Here is a 21075-nt window from a genome sequence, read left to right as displayed (position 1 = left end):
TATCCATTAGAGCCCTTAGCATATTAATCACAGTTGTTTCAAATTCTGTCTGATTATTCCAACATCCCTGCCTTTGCTTCTGATACTTGCTCTGTCTCTTCGAGTTATGCTTTTTTCTTTTGGTGTATCTTTTTGTTAATAGCCAGACATGCTATACCAGAAAAATAGAACTGCTGTAAAAAGCCTTTAGTAATGTGTTAGTGAGGTGTGAGGGGAGAGCACGTGTTCTATATTCCTGTGATTAGGTTTCAGGCTTTTAGTGAGCCTGTGCCTCTGTATTGCAAGCTTCACAGTATTTCTTTCCTTTTATCTCTCCCTTTAGATGGGACATGATGGCTGGCGTGGGCTGGAGTTTGGAACATATCTGCCCTTGGAGAAGGATAGAATTAGATCGAGTTGAGTAGTTCTCTTCCTCTTAATTATTTTGGCTCTGCTAATACTCCAGCAAGTGAGGCTCTGGTTAATTAGTTTCACTTGAGGGCAGGCCTTGTTAAAAGGAAGGGAGTGCTCTGGAATGTTTCAAAATGGTTCCTTTTCCCTCTTGCCGGGAGGCTGAGGGGTTTTCTCTTTCATATTTACTGTGGGAGTTTAGTCAAACTCCTGGTGGTAAATCTCACAGTATTGATGACAAAGTCTTCCTTGAGTGTTTATTTCACTAGTTATCTGAACAATTAAAGTTCAAATTTTCCTACCCAGCGGAGGTTCCTGTGGAGGTTTCTGCTGTGATTGTCTGGTAAGCCAAGACTCCCTGTATCTGTCTTCAGCCAAACTTAGGTCAGTGTTTTGCTGTGTGTCCTCCCACTTCTTATAGATGAAGAAAGAGTTATTAATTTTTCAATCTGTTCAGCTTTTTAATTTTTATTAGGACAGCATGGTGAAATCCAAGCTCGTTACATGTGGAACCATTAAATTATCTTTTCATTCTTGTAATAGTGTCTTTCACAGAGTGAACAATTTTAATTTTGGTAAAGTACAATTTACCAATTATTTCTCTTAAAGATTATGTTTTTGGTGATGTAGCTAAGAATTCTTTCCTTAACCTAGGGTCAAAAAGATTTTTTTAATGTTTTCATATGCAAATTTTATAGCTTTATATTTTTTGTTAGATATTTGAATTATTAGGGTTAATTTTTTTTTTGTCTTTTTTTAGGGCTGCATCCTCAGCATATGGAGGTTCCCAAGCTAGGGGTGGAATTGGGGCTGTAGCCGCTGGCTTACACGACAGCCATAGCAACACGGGATCCGAGTCGCGTCTCTGACCTTCACCACAGCTCATGGGCAACCCTGGATCCTTAACCCACTAATGGAGGCCAGGAATTGAACCCGCATCCTCATGGATGCTAGCCAGGTTTGCTAACCACTGAGCCATGACGGGAACTCCCAGGGTTAATTTTTATTAATGTGTGAGGTTTATATTTTTTTGGTTTGTTTGTTTACGAAACTGTTAATTGTTGTCAGCAACATTAGTTGAAAAATCTCTTTTTTCCCCAGTATTTGCTTTCTGTCAAAACTCAGTTGCCAGTGTTTGTGTGGGTATATCATTGGATATTCTATTCTGCTAAGTTGATCTATTGGTCAGCCTTGGCACCAACATCATACTGTAATCTGGAAGTCAATTAGTGTGAGCCTTTCAACCTTTTTTTTTTTTTAACAATATAATTTGGCAATTCTCTTCCCTTTATTTTCATATAAATTTTTGAATCGGCTTGTTCATCTATTCAAAAAGTTTTGTTTGGATTTTGATAGAGATTTCATTAAATGTATAGATCGTTAGAGGAGAATTGTCATCTTAACATTAAGTCTTCCAACCTATGAACAAGTTATAGCTCTACATTTATTTAAGCTTTGTTTGATTTTTTAATCAGTATTTTGTATTTTAAGCAAAAAGTTAATAAATGCATTTTATTAGATTTCAAACTAATATTTCATTATTATTGGTTCTATTGCAAATGGTACTTTAATTTTGAATTCCAATATTTTATTATTATTATTATTATTCAGTTGATTTCGATGTAGTGATTTTGAAACTTGTGACTTTTCTAAACTCACTTATTAGTTCTATGGTAGTGTTTTTTAGATTTTTTTTTTTTTTTTAAGCATAGACAATCATCATTTGTGAGTGGACAGAGTTTTATTTCTTCTTTCCCAATTTATATTCATTAAATTTATTTTCAATGCCTTATTGAACTGGCTGAAACTCTAGTACAATGGTGGATAAGAATGGAAAGGGAATACAGTCTTGCCTTTTCTCAATTAAGGGTCATAAGTTCAGTCTTTAATCATTAAAAGATTGTACATAATTACAACTATTTACTAAATGTGTGATCAATTGTGCAGCAAAATCATCTGGGACTTAGATTTTTTGTTGGAATGTGTTTGACTATGAATTCAGTTTCTATAATAGACATTGTCAACTGAAGGGAACATGAATTATAAACAGATAAAAAAGCGATTTATTTGGATTCTTAGAATTGTAATTCATGGATCACAGATTCTGGAGGAACCCAAAATATTGTCCCAATGGAGGATAATGGGTAAGGATTTTTAGGGAAGAAGAGGGAAGTTCACGCAGGCTTACATAGATTGTTTGCCAAGAATTTGGATTGGAAGGTAAATTTGTTCTATATATATGATTGTATTATAGAACACATCTCATCTGTTACCAGGGAAATGTATGTTTTTTTTTCAGTCCAGAAAAAGTTGTATTCTCAGTGTTATTCTTTCCTTTTGGCAACTCAGCAACTATTTAGAAGTTTTATTTCAGAGACTTCAGCAAAAGTTCAGTCCAGGCAGTAAACATAGAGGTTCTTCAGTCAGTCTCATTCATTCCTGACATAGCTCCTTTCCCAATTATTCAGACTATTATATTATTCACTATTCAGATTATCTGTTTCTTCTTCAGTAATTTTGGTAGTTTGTGTCTTTAAAGGTATTGGTCTGTTTCATCCAAGTTTTCAAATATATCTGAATAAAATAGTATTCCCTTATTACTCTTTTTTAGTATCTGTTGGGTTTTCACTGATGTATCTTCTCTTATTCCCCATATTTTAATTTGATTTTTTTCTTTTTTTCTTGGTCAGTCTGGGTAGATGTTCATCAGTTTTATTCAGATTTTCAAGGAACTAGCTTTTGTTTTCATTAAATTTTTCTATAAATTTTCTAATTTTAATTTCATTGATTTATGCACTAATTATGTTCTATTTGTTTTGTGTTATCTTAGAAATACATTTTCAAATATTTGAATATTTTAAGAATATATTTTTGTAATTGACTTTTACAATTTTTTTATGTAATGATTTTTTTTCATTATAGCTGGTTTACAGTGTTCTCTCAATTTTCTGCTGTACAGCATGGTGACCCAGTTACACATACATGTACACATTCTATTTTCTCACATAATCATGCTCCATCATAAGTAACTACACAGAGTTCCCAGTGCTACACAGCAGGACCCCATTGCTTATCCATTCCAAAGGCAACAGTCTGCATCTATTAACCCCAAGCTCCCAATCCATCCTGTTCCTTCCCCCTCTCCCTTGGAAACTATGAGTCTATTCTCCAAGTCCATGATTTTCTTTTCTGTAGAATGGTTCCTTTGTGCCACATATTAGATTCCAGATATAAGTGATATCATATGGTATTTGTCTTTCTCTTTCTGACTTACTTCCTTCAGTATGAGAGTCTCTGGTTCCATCCATGTTTCTGCAAATGGCATTATTTGGTTCTTTTTTATGGTTGAGTAGTATTCCATTGTGTATATATACCACATCTTCCTAATCCAATCATCTGTTGATGGATATTTGGGTTGTTTCCATGTCTTGGCTATTGTGAATAGTGCTGCAATGAACATGCGGGTGCATGTGTCTTTTTCAAGGAAAGTTTTGTCTGTTCATATGCACCCAAGAGTGGGATTGCTGGGTCATATGGTAGTTCTATGTATAGTTTTCTAAGATACCTCCATTGCTGTTCTCCATAGTCGTTTGTACCAGGAACATTCCTACCAACAGTTTAGGAGGGTTCCCTTTTCTCCACACCCCCTACAGCCTTTGTTATTTGCGGACTTCTTAATGATGGCCATTCTGACTGGTGTGAGGTGGTCTCTCGTGGTAGTTTTGATTTGCATTTCTTTAATAATCAGTGATGTTGAGCATTGTTTCAAGTGTTTGTTGGCCATATGTGTATCTTTATTTTTTTTTTTTTTGGTCTTTCTGTCTTGTCTTTTTTTTTTTTTTTTTTTTGTCTTTTTTGTTGTTGTTGTTGCTATTTCTTGGGCCGCTCCCGCGGCATATGGATGTTCCCCGGCTAGGGGTTGAATCAGAGCTGTAGCCACCGGCCTACGCCAGAGCCACAGCAACGCGGGATCCGAGCCGTGTCTGCAACCTACACCACAGCTCACGGCAACGCCGGATCGTTAACCCACTGAGCAAGGGCAGGGACCGAACCCGCAACCTCATGGTTCCTAGTCGGATTCGTTAACCACTGCGCCACGACGGGAACTCCCATATGTGTATCTTTAAATTTGATTTTATATGGTCAGCCATATAAAATGTATTTATGAGTTGTATTTTATTTAAGTTAACGAGGTTGATTTTATGGTATGAAATATGTTCTATCTTATTGAACATGTGCAGTTGTTAAGAATGTGTATAAGAGCTATTGTAGGAAAAATCATATATATATATATGTGTTAATGAATTTCAAAGAGAGTATTGTTCTGATCTTCAAAATTTTAACATTCATTTTCTGCATACTATTTCTATCCAGTGCTGAGAGGGGAATGTTGAAGTCTCTAATTTAGTTGTGGATTTGTCTATTTCTCTTGCAGTTTTGCCTTATGTAGTATGAAACTGTTGTTGGTACATACATATTTAGTATTTCTCTGTCTTTGAGAACTGAGTCCATTATCATTATGTCCTATCTCCCTTTATCTATGGTAATGTTTCTTATTCTAAGTATTTTTTAAAGTTATATTTTGTCTAATATTCATATAGCTACTCCAGCTTTTTAAAAATTTGTTTTCATATATTAGTAATTTCACATACTTTAACTGTGCATTTATTTGTTGAAACAGATAGTAATATCTTGCATTTTAATCTTATCTTACAATTTCTCTTTTAATTGATGTGACTATTAACACGACTGGTATAAATGTGACCAACGTGGTATCTGTTTCTGCTTATTCAATCTGTTTTTTTGGGGGGGAAAGTTTCTTTCTTTCCTCTTCCTTTCCTTTGGTTTAAGCACTTATTAATGATTTATTTTTTTTCCACTTTTATTATTTACATTTTTTAAATTATAGAGATTTCCTTAGTTTTATAATATACTACTCAGTTTAATTAGTGTTTGCCTTTAAATAATACTATATTTCATCACATTTTGTGGAATTAACTTAAATACATATTTTGTTTTTAAATTACCTCCCAACCTTGGGCTATTTTTGTCATACATGTTACTTTTTCATATTCTGTAAACACACAATAAATTGCTGCTGGTTTTATTTTAGATAGTATGCTGGTTAATTCCATGTGCATTGAGAGTGTTTTGGAATGAGATTCATATTTAAATTGGTGAACTTTGGGTAATGCAGATTCACCCTCCATAGTGTAGATGAACCCTAGTCAGTCTGAACAATTAATGAAGACTGGCCTTCCTGAGTATGGGAAAACATTCTCTAGAGGACAGCATTTGGACTAGAGCTGCATCATTGGCTCACATGAGTCTTTTTTTTTTTTTTTTTTTTAACTTTACTTTACTTCTATTTTTTTTTTTTACTTCTTTTTTTTTTTTTTTTTTTTTTTGCTTTACAATGTTGTGCCAATTTCTGGTGTATAGCAAAATGACCCAGTCATACATACATATACATTGTTTTTCTCATATTATCTTCCATCATGTCCTATCCCAAGAGACTGGATATAGTTCTCTATACAGTAGGACTTCATTGCTTATCCATTCTAAGTGTAATAGTTTGCATGTGTTAAGCCCAAACTGCCGCCTCCGCCTTGGCAACCACAAGTCTGTTCTCTATGTCTGTTTCTGTTTTATAGGTAAGTTTATTTGTGCCATATTTTAGATTCCACATATAAGTTCTATCATCTTGAGCCTGCTGGCCCATAGTGAAGATTTGAGACTTCTCAACCTGAATAATCACATGAACCTATTGCTTACAATAGATCTTTCCCTCTCTGTATCTTTTTCTCTCCCTCTCCCCGTCTCTTCATATTTATACTTGGAGACCCCTGACTAATACACGTAGCTATTTTTAGAGTGATTAAAGGAAAGAAAAAAGTGTTTTTTAACCTTTGTTTATTTTGTTTTATCTTACATGTTCAGTATACTTAATTACTTCATATGGATTCAAGTTTCAGTCCTCAAATAATATTCTTTAGCCTGATAAACTTCCTTAATATTTCCTTTAGTGCTGATCTTCTAGCTACATGTTCTCCATTTATCTGAATCTTTATTTTAAATGCATTTATGAAGTATATTTGTGGGAAGAGAATTATGACAGTTTTTTTTTCTTTTCAGCACATTTAAACATCACTCCATTGTTTTCACTTGCATAGTTTCTGATAAGTGTGATGTAGTTGATGTCATTCTTATTCTCATTTCTTCATTGGTAATGTTTCAGTTTTCTTTTGTTTCAAGAATTTCTTCATTTTCCTCTGCCTTTGGTATAATGTGCGTATGTGTGTGTTTTGTGTGTGTGTGTGTTTTCAATTTATCTTGCTCACTGTCTCTGAGCTCTTAGATTTGGTTTGTTATCATAAACCTAGGAAAATTATTGGCAATTATTTCTTCAAATATTTTTCCTCCCATTCTGCAATTCTAATTTTATGTAGGTTTTACCATTTGATATTGGCTCAAAGTTCTTGAATCCTTTACTATTTTATACTCTTATTATCATCATCATTATTATTAATTTAATTAATCTTTCAGTTTGAGTCATTTCTTTTTAATCTGTCTTCATTCAAGTTAGGTCTTTATTCTTTCCTTAGTTAAGTTGCATTAGTTAATTCTTTAACTGAATTGATGAGTCTGTTGAAGGAACTCTTATTTTCTATTACACAATTTTATTTCTAGCATTTGCATTTAATTCTTATAATTTCCATCTCTGCTGAAAGTATCCATGTGATTTTTCATTTTTCACACCTTTTCTATTAGAACATTTAATTAGTTATAGTTACTTAAAAATTTTCTCAGTTGTAACATATGTGTCATAGCTGAGTTTTTCTTTATTGACCTCTTGGCAGTGAGTTGTTTTTTCCTTATTTTTTCTATGCTTCATAATTTTTTGTAATGTTGAGTGCTATATATATTTTTTTTGTAAAATAATGAATATGTTATTCTACATATAATAGTTTCAATGTCTGGAAATAGTAACAGCATTCATTTTGTTATTCTTTATTATCAAGATTTAATTTAATCAAAAAGGGAGATGAAGTAGATTTGAGATTTATTATTTCTATGATTACCCTCAGTGACAACAGGATTCAGAATTTTCAAATGATTTCTATGTTTAGATTGGGGATTTTCATAGGCCAAGAAGATTTTCTCAATGCCTATTCCATTCTCAGCTTTAATTCTTTGTTTTAAACCTCAGAGTTTGTCTCTATGTTCTTATGTGTCTCTCAGCAGTATTACACTCAGCAGTTATTTGCCTGGTAGTAGGAGTTTTTCCCTGTTGTTTTGGTTAAATTTTAGCCTTAGGAAGTCACAGTTTCCAAGAAGGAGATAAATCAGACAGGCAAAAATATTACGAAGACTCAATCCACCATTGGTAGCTTTGAATATGGAGAAAGAAACCCTTTGATTTTAATGCCCTTACTATTGCCTTAATTTATCTGCTTGTTATCTCTGGTCTGGATGTGGATAGACACTACAGGAACTTCCTTGATGTTAGATTGACCCTCTTTTAATCTATCCTTCACATTGTCAAATATATTTTTTAAAGAATTCATAAAGACTTTGGCACATCCACAACTGAAAGTCTTTCATGGTTTTATAGTACAATGATTCATGCATTATTCTTTCATTCATTTGTAAAAATAAAAAAATTTTTTTTTGAGAATTTACTACCAGTGTCTACCCTAAGTGATCAAAATGTATCAATCATGTAGTAGTCATAAAAACTTTATGAAGAAGATATTGTTATTTTTTTTTGAAATAAGAAAGGTGCAATTTCCAAAAGATATATTTAATTAATTAATTTATTTACTTATTTATTTAGCTGCACCTGTGCCGTGCAGAAGTTTCTGAGCTAGAAGTGAAACCATGCCACAGCAAAGACCCCAGCAGCTGCAGTGATGATGCTGGACCTAATCTAACCCACTGTACCAAGGGAATGCCTTCAAAAGATAGATTTTTAAAGCCAGATATAAAATTCTGGCAGCCTAATTTTCAAAAGTCATAGACTTAACCAACAAATATCCTCTGGCTGCTAACTAAATGCTAGTTATGCACTATGCTACATGCAGGGTCTGTTTGAAAAAGAGAGAGAGATAGTCTTATAGCAACAAAATTATATGACAGAGAGGAAATGGCAAAGAAAGGTGAAAATGTTATAAATGTTATGAAAAAATTTACCAAGAGCAAATAATTAACCTCAAAAAAAGAACTATAAATCTTGAATAGTAATTCTGAGATTTCTAAGATGCATTCTGTTATAATGAATATATCATAAACAGATGAGAAAATAAAAAATGATCAAGTGAAATAGTGATATATGTTAAAACTATTGAGATTATCCACTTCTTGAGTGAACTTTGATATTTTGTGTCTTTTAAGGACTTATATTTCTTCTAAGTTGTCTAATTTATTGGCATAAAGTTGTTCATTATAGTTCCTTATTTTCAATATTAAAATCTGTAGTGAGAGTACCCATCATGTTCCCAGGTCAGGGATCACTGATATTCATTGACCAATGTTCAGTGTCTTAAAAAATTGTTTACCATTAATTTTGTTGATTTATTGGATGTTTCAGGCCGGGGGTAAAGCCAGTTTGGGGAAGAGGAGTTCTTCCCATAGCATGCAGAAGTTCCTGTGCCAGGAATCAAACCTGCATCACAGCAGTGACCTGAGCCACAGCAGTGACAATGCCGTATCCTTAACTATTAGGCCACAAGGGCACTCCAAAGCAGATTTCTTTTCATTTTTCTTGGTAGAAAGCAGAGATATCTAATGTAAATTGGGTATGAAATCAAGGCTATACACAGGAAGAACTAAGGGATCTCCCCCCCCTTTTTATTTTATTCGCAGAGATGCTGGTGGGGATCCTAAAGGTAAAACTCATGAAAGTTTGATGACACTCCTAAGACTGGGCTCCCTACATACCTTAATAATTTGGTAACTAGAAGGAAATAAAATTCAAGAAATAATTCTGGATTAATATATAATCATTATATCTATAAATGGCTGAATTGTTCAGTGAAGGAGCGAAAATATATATAAGAGAACATGAAGGACTCAGGAGTAGTCTTTGGAGATGAAGATGTAGAATGAAAATGTTCTTTAGAGATGTTTATTTATTTATTTTTTATTTTTTATTTTTTTAAATTTTTTTTTTCTTTTTGCTATTTCTTTGGGCCGCTCCTGCGGCATATGGAGGTTCCCAGGCTAGGGGTCCAATCGGAGCTGTAGCTGCCAGCCTACGCCGGAGCCACAGCAACGCGGGATCCGAGCTGTGTCTGCGACCCACACCACAGCTCACGGCAACGCCGGATCGCTAACCCACTGAGCAAGGGCAGGGACAGAACCCGCAACCTCATGGTTCCTAGTCGGATTCGTTAACCACTGCGCCACGACGGGAACTCCCTTTAGAGATGTTTAAATCAGTGATTTTTGAGGAAAAAGCATGCCCCATTCCCAACCTCATCTCCCAAGGAAGTATGTAAAATCTCTTTCATTTGAGAAGAATTTTGTTTGAAAACATAAATAGCATCTATTTAACATTCTTGTTCTACAAATAAAATCATCTAAGATTAATTAAATAAATTGTGTGCCTTATCACAAACATCATTACTTGGCAGCAGAACTACTTGAAACATAAAGAATTGTATTGAAGTAATTTTTTCTTGATGCTGAATCTCCATTTTGGTTGACTGAGGTTGAACCATGTCAATCTACAGTTTTTTTTTTTTTAATTCCTTCAAGTATTTATACTTTTGGAATGTTATTTTGTAGCCCCGTACCTCACCAGGTGAAATTTGTAATGTACTCTCCCATGTCTGGTAGTCTCTGTGAATTGTGTCAGCAAACATAATGTGTCAGAAGTGATGGTATGCTAGTTTTTAAGCTTAGCTTTCAAGAGCATTGCATTTTTACACTCACTCTTTCCCTTCCTCTCTGCACCCTTCTCCACAATGAGTATAAATTCAGGCTAATCTCCTGAAGAATGGGGGAACACATGCAGTGAAGACAAGTTGTCACTGCTGAGGTGATTATGGACAGGCCTGTCCAAAGCTTACCCTGTCACCTGACCCTGGAATGATATTCAAATCCAGCCAAGACCTGCTGAGTCTTGTTCTTTTAATCAGAACTGCCTAAAAAAGTACAAAATTGTAAGATAAGCAAACACTTAACCATGCAGTTTTGGAGTGGTTTGTTCTATAGCTATTGCGAACTGATCTAGCCATCTAGTGTTATGTAAAAAAATATAGTTTTATTCATCTCTCTTGACAGAATTTTCTCATTATTTTCCTCTTTAGCAGAGAAATAAAAATCTTATTCATTGTTTAATACCAAAGATTTTCTATTTTTTAAATGTAATAATTTTAATTTTTTCCATTATAGCTGCTTTACAGTGTTCTCTCAATTTTCTACTGCATGGTATCTCAATTATACATACATGTATAGATTCTTTTTTCTCCCATTATCATGTTCCATCATAGACATAGTTCCCAGTGCTACACAGTAGGATCTCATTGCTAATCCACTCCAAAAGCAAGAGTTTGTATCTATTAACCCCAAGCTCCCAATCCATCCCACTCTCTCCCCATCCCCCTCGGCAATCACAGTCTATTCTCCAAGTCCATGATTTTCTTTTCTGTAGAACGGTTCCTTTGTGCCACATATTAGATTCCAGATATAAGTGATATCATATGGTATTTGCCTTTCTCTTTCTGACTTACTTCCTTCAGTATGAGAGTCTCTAGTTCCATCCATGTTTCTGCAAATGGCATTACTTGGTTCTTTTTTATGGTTGAGTAGTATTTCATTGTGTGTATACACCACAGCTTCCTAATCCAATCATCCATTGATGAACATTTGGGTTGTTTCCATGTCTTGGCTATTGTGACTAGTGCTGCAATGAACATGCGGGTACATGTGTCTTTTTCAAGGAAAGTTTTGTCTGTTCATATGCACCCAAGAGTGGGATTGCTGGGTCATATGGTAGTTCTATGTATAGTTTTCTAAGATACCTCCATTGCTGTTCTCCATAGTGGTTTGTACCAGCAATATTCCCACCAACAGTGCAAGAGGGTTCCTTTTTGTGCACACCCTCTCTAGCATTTGTTACTTGTGAAGTTCTTAAGGATGGCCATTCTGACTGGTGTGAGGTGGTCTCTCGTGGTAGTTTTGATTTGCATTTCTCTAATAACTAGTGATGTTGAGCATTTTTTTATGTGCTTGTTGGCCATCTGTGTATCATCCTTGGTGAAATGTCTATTCACGTCTTTTGGCTGTTTTTCCATTGGGTTGTTGGCTTTTTTGCTGTTGAGTTGTATAAGTTGTTTGTATAATTTTAGAGATTAATCCCTTGTCAGTTGCATTATTTGAAACCGTTTTCTCCCATTCTGTAAGTTGTCTTTTTGTTTTCTTTTTGTTTTCTTTTGCTGTGCAAAAGCTTGATTATGTCCCATTGGTTTATTTTTGTTTTTAATTCTGTTGCTTTGGAAGACTGACCTGACCTGTTATGGTTGATGTCAGAGAATGTTTTGCCTATGTTCTTTTCCATGAGTTTGATGGTGTCTTGTCTTATGTTTAAGTCTTTAAGGTGTTTTGAGTTTTTTTGGTGCATGGTGTGAGGGTGTATTCTAGTTTCATGATTTGCATGCAGCTGTCCAGGTTTACCAGCAATATTTGCTGAAAAAACTGTCTTTTTCCCATTTTATGTTGTTGCCTCCTTTGTCAAAGATTAATTGACCATAGGTGTCTGTGTTCATTTATGCATTCTCTATTCTGTTCCATTGGTCTCTAAGTCTGTTTGGATACCAGTAACACACTATTGATTACTGTGGCTTTGTAGTATTGCCTAAAGTCTGGGAGAGTTGTGCCTCCTGCATAGTTTTTGTTCCTCAGGATTGCTTTGGCATTTCTGGGACTTTTGTGGTTCCAAGACCACAGATTTTCTGATTTAATTATGCACATTGGTAGTTTGGCACATTATCGGGATGACTGGTTACACGTTTTGATACAGGCTCATAGTTATGCATCTCCAACATAAATAATACACTTCTAAAGCAGGTTGAAGAAACAAAATCAAACTTTCTCTATTTATCTATCTTTAATATTTATTATCTATATTTTCAATCTCTATTTTTCTCCTTTAACTCATATATGAGTTTCCAGGAGTAACTCAGTTTTTCTTAAGAGTCAGGTAGAAGTTTGGGGCAGAAAAATGTTATCTCCTAAATTATAGCCCCTTGTGAATTTAATCTCTCACACTAGCCTTTCATAGATTTGAAAATGTTAGTGCTATCCTGAGAGGTTTGGCAGTCTCTATTATATTTAATTACAAGTTTTTCTGTATATATGATAAGGCTTTTGTTTCAGTTCTGCATCATAGAGTTGTTTTCTTAAAGACATTTGGAACAACAATTTAAGATTTACTTTTAAATTCAATCAATTGTATAACTATCAATAAAAATACCTCAACTTTGATGACAAGCAGATAAACAGATACCTTCCAAGCATTTCTAAATTCATGCAAAAACAAGCAGTGACAGCTGTATCGTAACCTCATCCATTGCCTGACAGGCAACACATTTCTTTGGCATAAGTGATTAGAAGAATTTCCAGCTTAGAGAAGATACAATGTGATAAACGATAAGTGAAAGAATTGAAGAAAAATAGTAACTCCCATTTTTTGAGGGCATTCTCTGTGTGCAATTTTTCTAGTTCCAATCATCTATCTATCTATTATAATTACCATTTAGTATTTATAAAATCTTTATAAAATACCCTATGATGAATTATATATGTCTTCATATGATGACACTGAAATTATAACCAGGAAACCAAGTCTGTGTTCCTATAATCTGTCAGTGGTGAGGAATGAGGCCTTGAGAAAGATAATGCTCCCAGGACATCTTACTTGACCACAAAAACCCAGTACTGTTTGACTCTCAAATGGGTTTGTGCACTTGTCTTTATGATGATGCAATCTCACCTATATTAATCTATCACTGTTTTCCATCTTGTGTTATGATTATCTACTTATGTGTTTATCAACAGCCCAAGAATATGAGCTTCTTGAAAGAAAAAAAGACATGTATTTAACTCTGTTGACTAATAAAGCATAACAGAGAATTCTAGCTGAGGATATATTCAGCCTCTTTGGTTTAAGTCTAGAGAGGCTCAGCATGAGGGAATATCAGGTTTGTTAAAGGTCGATACAATATGTATGTGTGAAAACCAGAGGATATTTTACAGGTCCATATATGAAAGAGGTGAGTGGCTCATCCATTCCAGTAGAACAGTAGCAGCTGAGCACTCTTCCGTAGGCTCAAAATACAAGTATAATTACCTAAATGAAGTGAATGAGCCATCTGGAGGGGAGTAGGCAGTTAGCAAAGGTGACAGATGATGATGGCTCCCAGGTAAGGGTAAGCATCATAGCCTCTCACTCTGAAGTAAAGCCTATGCATTAACAAACCCACCCATGTGCATAGAACTTCTTAAACTTTTATTTCAAGGGAAGTTCATTATTATATATAAATGAATACTCTATTCATGGGTCACCAAAGATTTGAGAGAAGCCTACAACATATGCAAGAAAGGTTCAGATAAATAAACAACATCACCTTAGGAGAAAAAAAATAAGAAAATTTTTGATGTATAGTATAGAACCTAAAACAAAACTAAGTAGAGTTATCACATAGAGTTGAAAAGTATTTCTGAAAATCTGGAATAAGATGCCAATTAAAAATAACTCTTAGAAATTTCATTAGCTTCAAAAATATAACACCAAATAGAAGGGGAATAAGTGAAATTGAGGAAATTGTTTGAAAGAAAAGCTCAAAAGCAATGGGATTCAGAAGTTGAAAGAAAAAAATACAGAATTTAAATTCTGGATGGCCCAATTTTTATTTAGAGGTTTGACAAAGACTGAATAGAGAAAATGAAAAGAAAGATTTTCAAAGAGATAGTGCAAGAAAATCAAGCTAAAGAGAGATATCTGTAAACTGAAATGGCCTACTAAATGCTAAACAAGATTAATGAGCAAGACCTAATTAAGCCTATTCTTGCTTGGGGCAGAACAGTAAATTCACAGCTACCACAATAACAACAATAATAATCACAAGTAGCAAGAATTGAGTGCTTAAAATAGTATGCTATTTTACAATGATCCTCTCAATTTTTGCCCATCTGCCTACCTCCTACATACCTTCATTTGTCCTGGATCTTTAAATATTGGTTCTTTCTGGTTTCTGTCCAATCTGTTAAACCATTTGTCCCTGTAAATTATTCCAGAGATCCTTATTTTGGGATACATCTCTCTTCACAGAAAGGTGATGAGATGTGTTGTCTGAAGCCTTGCCCTTTGGAAGGATTTCCCCTCATGATGAGAGTCATCTTTGATTCATGAGTATTTTATATTTGGCTTATCTTCACATGTCTGGTTGACCCATCTGAGAACAGAGTTCAAGCCATTTTATCTTTTTAGCTGATACCGGCAGTCTTTCGTTAGGTTATTTAGGGAAGGGCATCATTTAACTGTGGCAGGTTATTGAGGTTCTGGGACACCTCTTCATGCAAGCTTACTTTGTACCACATGAACATTCTCAAGCTTGATTGCAGATGCACTGCCTCTACTTTAAAACTGATTGATATTTTACTTATCTAATGGTATGACTTGGTAGGTCTGACATTGTTCAACTCATGATGAACTGTTCTGGTCAAATGGTCACTTGGTGTTTCCATGGTTTGGGAACATAGTCACAGGTTTGCGGATTAGGATACGGTTATCTTTGAAGGGGCATTATTTGTTGAAATAGTTTCAGACTACAGCACTGTTCCAGCAGTTTTTTTTCTTTTTTCTTTAAAAAATAGCTGATTTACAATGTTGTGCCAATTTCTGCTGTACAACAGAGAGACCCGGTCATATGTACATTCCCTTTCTTATATTATCTTACATAATGGTCTATCCCAGGAGACTAGTATAGTTCCTTGTGCTATACGGTAGGACCTCATTGCTTGTCCATTATAAATGTAATAGTTTGCATCTCATAATCCCCAAATCCCAGTCCATTCCACTCTTCCCCCACTTGAATTTGGACCGTAAGTCTATTCTCTATGTCTGTGACTCTGTTTATGTTTTGTAGATAGGTTCATTTGTGCCATATTTTAGATTCCATATATCAGTTCTATTATGTGGTATTTCTCTTTCTCTTTCTGATTTACTTCACTTAGTATGAGAATCCCTAGTTCTGTCCATGTTGCTGCAAATGGCATTATTTTGTTCTTTTTTATGGTTGAATAGTATTTCATTGTTTGTATGTACCACATATTCTTAATCCATTTATATGTTCATAGACATTTTGATTGTTTCCATGTCTTGGCTATTGTGAATTGTGCTACAATGAACATGTGGGGGAATGTATCTTTTTTGAATGAAAGTTTTGTCTGGGTATATGCTCAGGAGTGGCGTTGCTGGATCATATGGTAGTTCTGTATTTAGTTTCCTGAGGTACCTCCATACTGTTTCCCATAGTGGTTGAACAAATTTACATTCCCACTGACAGTGCGGGAGAGTTCCCTTTTTTCCACACCCTCTCCAGCATTTGTTATTTGTAGACTTATTAATGATGGCCATTCTGACTGAGGTGGTACTTCACAGTAGTTTTGATTTGCATTTCTCTAATAATTAGTGATTTGGGCATTTTTTTCATGTGCATACTGACCATCATATGTCTCTTTTGGAGAAATGTCAATTTAGGTGTTCTGCCTATCTTTTGATTGGGTTGTTTTTTTTGTTGTTGTTGTGGAGTTGTATGAGTTGTTTGTATATTTTGGAGATTAAATCCTTGTCGGTTGCATCATTTGGAGTTTTTTTTTTATGATTTCCTTTGCTGTGCAAAAGCTTGTAATTTTGGTTGTCCAATTTGTTTATTTCTTTTATTTCTCCTTCCTTCCTTCCTTCCTTGCTTGCTTTCTTGCTTTTTAGGGCCATGCTTGTGGCATATGGAGGCTCCCAGGCTAGGAGTCAAATCAGAACTACAGCTGCTGGACCTCCACAGCCACAGCAGTGCCAGATCCAAGCTGCATCTGCAACCTACACTCTATACCATAGCTCATGGCAACACCAGACCCTTAACCCATTGACCGACGCCAGGGATCGAACCTGCAACCTTATGGTTCCTAGTTGGATTCGTTTCTACTGCACCACAATGGGAACTCCTATTTATTTTTTTTCTATTGCCTTGGAAGACTGACTTAAGAAAACATTTCTATGGTTGATCTAAGAATGTTTTGCCTATGCTCTCTTCTAGGAGTTTTATGGTATCATGTCTTAGGTTTAAATCTTTAAGCCATTTTGAGTTTATTTTGTGCATGGTATGCGGGTATGTTCCAGTTTCATTGATTTACATGTAGCTGTCCAGTTTCCCCATCACTATTTGCTGAAGAGACTGCAACTTTATATTCTTACCTCCTTTATACCTCCTTTATCAAAGATTAATTGACAATAAGTGTCTGGGTTTATTTCTAGGCTCTCTATTCTGTTTTATTTATCCACGTGTCTGTTTTTCTACCAGTATCACAGTGTGTTGATTACTGTGGCTTGATAATATTGCCTGAAGTCTTGTTCCAGAAGGTTTTGGATAGGCTGATGGGATGTCCTTAGACGCAGTTTCTATTGAAAGGACCTTGCATCTTTTAGGAATGGGAATGCATTAGTACCCTTGCTATTCTTAATCATTGACTGGGAGCAGTTGTGGGAAGTGTGAACTTAGGGCAAACATGGTAGTGGATCCAAAAGTAGAGTAAGCAGTGTGATTAGTCAATGGTGATCCCTGAAGCAGAAGATCTTAGTAGTACATTTTTATGGCTTCTATAAATTTCTATCAAGTATTGTGTTTTTTTCTCGCTGATTATTGGTTGAGTTTTTAATTGCCTGCTCTTAGCCACCATGATTCACATAGGTTTTTCACATTCCTGACTGGTGAACTAAATGGGAAATATGATGGACAGATGAACGCTGAGGTGTGCCACCCAGATCTTCCTGAGGAAGGGCTTGCTGCCTGTTTGTGTGGCGTGTTGTCAGCAGAGACTACCCAACTTGGATCTCCTTTAGAATCTCTTTAGCTTCAGAGAACTGCTTTGCTGAAGTTATATTTGTCCAACAATTGATCAAGGCAGGGTATTAAAAGTCAGCAGTTTTCCAGTGTGAGACATTCAGCCAGACATACTAACTCCAGAATACCCAGCTGGATTTGCCCACATTTTATAAGTTCTGCATTAAATTTTGTATCTTCTGCCTACATTGCTTTATCCTCCTTTTCATAGATGCTGATATCTAATAAATATTTCACAGCACTCCATTTCAATCTGCTTCAAAAGAAACCAACCAACATCACATCAGAGCCAGTACCCTTTCATCCTTGAAGTATTTGAAGGGAGTATAATCACTGCTTCATTACTCCTACCCCTGGACAAATATTGGTTTTTATTTACTGTATCAGTTGGGGGAGAAGGGAAGAATTTCCTACTACAGTAACTCTTACTGTGCAGGTGAAGGAACTATTAAGAATGTTTTGCCAATTGTTAAGTACATCTAGTCCAATTAGACATTTGTGATCTAGGGAGATGAGCCCAGATTCAGTGATGCACCAGAGCTGGTTTGCCCTGGCAATCAGTAGCTGATCATGTACATTTATTTCCAATCTCATGTTCAGTCTCATTTTGTTGGGAGTTTGAAATCAGTCATGGTGTGAGGATTTAGGCCATGAAAACAAACAACTTCTATAAAAAATTTAGGATTTTTTTCCTTCTCAGAGAGCATATTTGTAAGCATTAACTAGTGTGCTGCTGACCAAAGACATCTGTGGACCCAGTAACCCCCCGTGAGATGGGCCTGAACTAGAGCTCATTTTAGTACTGACCCACATGTGCACCTATTGGAAGGAGGGAGATGGCACTGATTTCTTGAATATCAGCATAAAAGTAAATTGCTTATCTAACACCCCTCAAAGAATCTAAGTACCCCTCTTTCACAGATATCCTCTGAAAAAGGACTTGGGCAATTACAGTATATATTTGCTGTGCTGTTGCTAGATCCTTCCTTGCAGAGACCAAACCTCTAGTTAGTAAGTCTGGGTCTAAGAATTCATTTAGGCCTGGTAACTGGACAGTGGATTATAACTGATACTTCATATTGCTAACCTCATTCTTCTGTGCATCCCTTCTTAATATCTTTGATTATATTTATTAATTGGTTATATATTTCTTAGCTGCCCATTTATGTCTTGTGAGTCATCTCCTTAGTTTTTCAGTGTCATACCCTTCACTGCCCTTCCAGCTTTGAAGCTTATTACATTAATTACATCCACCATGGTTCACAGAGATAAATGCTACTACCCAGCCTCTACTATTTCAGGTCTGCGTCATCTCCATTATTACCTGGGAGCAGGGTTCTGTATTAACATCTCTTAACTGGAGTCCCAAAATATGGAGCACAGACATTAATGAGATTTTAAACTATGCTAATGCCTCTCCCATTAGCACATTCCTCATTGCCTTGGGAAACAAAATGTCTTTCAGTCCTTCCAAAATAATATAGCCAGTTGATGAATTTTCCAATTTTGTATCAGAGATCTACTTTAAAGTGTTCACTTTTCTGAGTCTCAAGCTGTTCCTTTATACTGTCTATGCAGACTGTGGTATACTTCTCAGTTTCCATAGCTTTGTGAGCCTACCAATTCCTCAACCCCCCGCCCCTTCTTCATACTCTCTCTCTCTCTGTTTCCCTGGTGAATCCTAATACATGCATTGATTGATTTTTTTTTTCCTTCAGAGGTTTTCTTACATATTGTATTTATGATGTGGACTTTGGTATTATTTAACTTTTTAGTTCATGCAGAATTTTTTTTATTACTCAAATGAATTTATCACATCTGTAGTTATATAATGATCATAACAATCCAATTTTACAGGATTTCCATCCCATAACCCAAGCACATCCCCCCACCCCCCCAAACTGTCTCCTCTGGAGACCATAAGTTTTTCAATGTCTGTGAGTCTTCTGCAAAGAAGTTCAGTCTATCCTTTTTTTAAATTCTACATGTCAGTGAGAGCATTTGATATTGGTGTCTCATTATATGGCTGACTTCACTTGGTATGATAATTTCTAGGTCCATCCATTATGCTAAAAATGCTGGTATTTCATTCATTTTAATGGCTGAGTAATATTCCATTGTGTATATGTACCACATCTTCTTGATCCACTCCTCTGTCGATGGACATTTAGGTTGTTTCCATGTCTTGGCTATTGCAAATAGAGCTGCAATGAAGTTTAAAAATTTGGGGGGTTCCTGGCATTGCTCAGTGGTTAAGGAATCCGACTAGGAACCACGAGGTTGTGGGTTCGATCCCTGGCCTTGCTCAGTGGGTTAAGGATCCAGCGTTGCCATGAGCTGTGGTGTAGGTTGCAGACGTGGCTCAGATCCTGCACTGCTGTGACTCTGGCGTAGGCTGGTGGCTACAGACCCCAAGCCTGGGAACCTCCATATGCTGTGGGAGCAGCCCTAGAAAAGGCAAAAAGACAAAAAAAAAAATTTGGGGGACTGGTTTTTCAATAGGGCGTATGTTAGAACTTCTTGAATATTACAGTTAGGGAACAATAACATGTACCTTTGTAAGAGAACTGATCTTAAAGTATAGACACGATCACACCTGGTGAATGGGTTATTTCTGTCTTGAAACTGGACTGGAGTATAAATTTTTAATTCATTGTCTACTTTTGTTATTCAATAAATAATTGCCCTCTTCAATATAAGCAGTTGTAGAAGTAATTCTTTTGCATCAGTGTAAAGTAAAAGAAAGGTGTGATGTCTTATAGTTAGTTGGACTTTATTCAGTTGCAAAAAGAGATTCACATTTCCTCAAGTGAAACAGTGTGTTTTAGGGGTGCATAGAGAATTAAAGGAAAGAGGAAAAACCTATTGCTAGGCTTAAATAGAATGATGGAACTGAAAGGTAGTTTTGGTAACAGTGCAAATGAAGATGATATGGTCAATCTAGTCTCTCTCTGTACTTTGTTTCATATTCCTGCATGACCATTAGGATTGATTATGTATTTCCTTGTTTTCCCCTCTGAATCAGATTCTTTATGAGTGAAACTCTGAAAGTAGTATTCAGAAACTTGTCCTAGTTCTGGTCAGTCCAGTGGGCACTTGCCCGTGACCCAGAATTGAGAAGCACTGCTCTTTACTAGTGATCCACCATGAGCTCTTTGTCTCTGCCTCTTGTCGCTAACTGATTTTATTTTCCATTTCTCTCATTTAGTCTCTTAAGGGAAGATCCGACTGTTTCTATCAAACACAATCTTTAATACGTAGTCTTTTTATAAATTTCTATATGTATATGTATATATGCATGTGTATGTGCTCATGTACAATTGCATGTATAGTTAGACACATGAATGTTCTCACATGCTATTGTACAAGAGCAAATGCATTGTTTAAATTTATCTTTTTTTTTTTTTTTTTTTTTTGCTTTTTAGGGCTGCACCTGTGGCATATGGAAGTTCCCAGGCTAGTTCTTGAACTTCCCTTTTCAGTGGTAATATCCTGTTTTTTGTCCTTTTTGAGTTTGTTCCAATCACATTCGCTATTCATTAAACACGATAGTTCTATTTTG

At 35.6% G+C, this 21075-nt stretch overlaps 1 long non-coding RNA gene across 1 annotated transcript in view; it reads left to right on the top strand.

Annotated features, from left to right (window-relative positions):
- The first annotated feature begins 484 nt into the window (after positions 1-484).
- The window catches only part of LOC110257315 (uncharacterized), a 66029-nt gene continuing 45438 nt past the window's right edge, over positions 485-21075 (top strand). The window contains exon 1 of the long non-coding RNA XR_002339767.2: positions 485-733. This is a non-coding gene — a long non-coding RNA (uncharacterized LOC110257315). The remainder of the gene's footprint in view (positions 734-21075) is intronic.

Source organism: Sus scrofa, chromosome 16 (genome assembly GCF_054392235.1).
Source record: "Sus scrofa isolate SSC_HxYL_T2T_F1_AM1 chromosome 16, Sscrofa_HxYL_maternal_Yorkshire_Landrace_v2.0, whole genome shotgun sequence".
NCBI classification, from domain to species: domain Eukaryota; kingdom Metazoa; phylum Chordata; class Mammalia; order Artiodactyla; family Suidae; genus Sus; species Sus scrofa.
The sequence above is the reverse complement of the archived record's forward strand: the minus strand, read 5'-3'. Positions and strand labels throughout refer to the sequence as shown.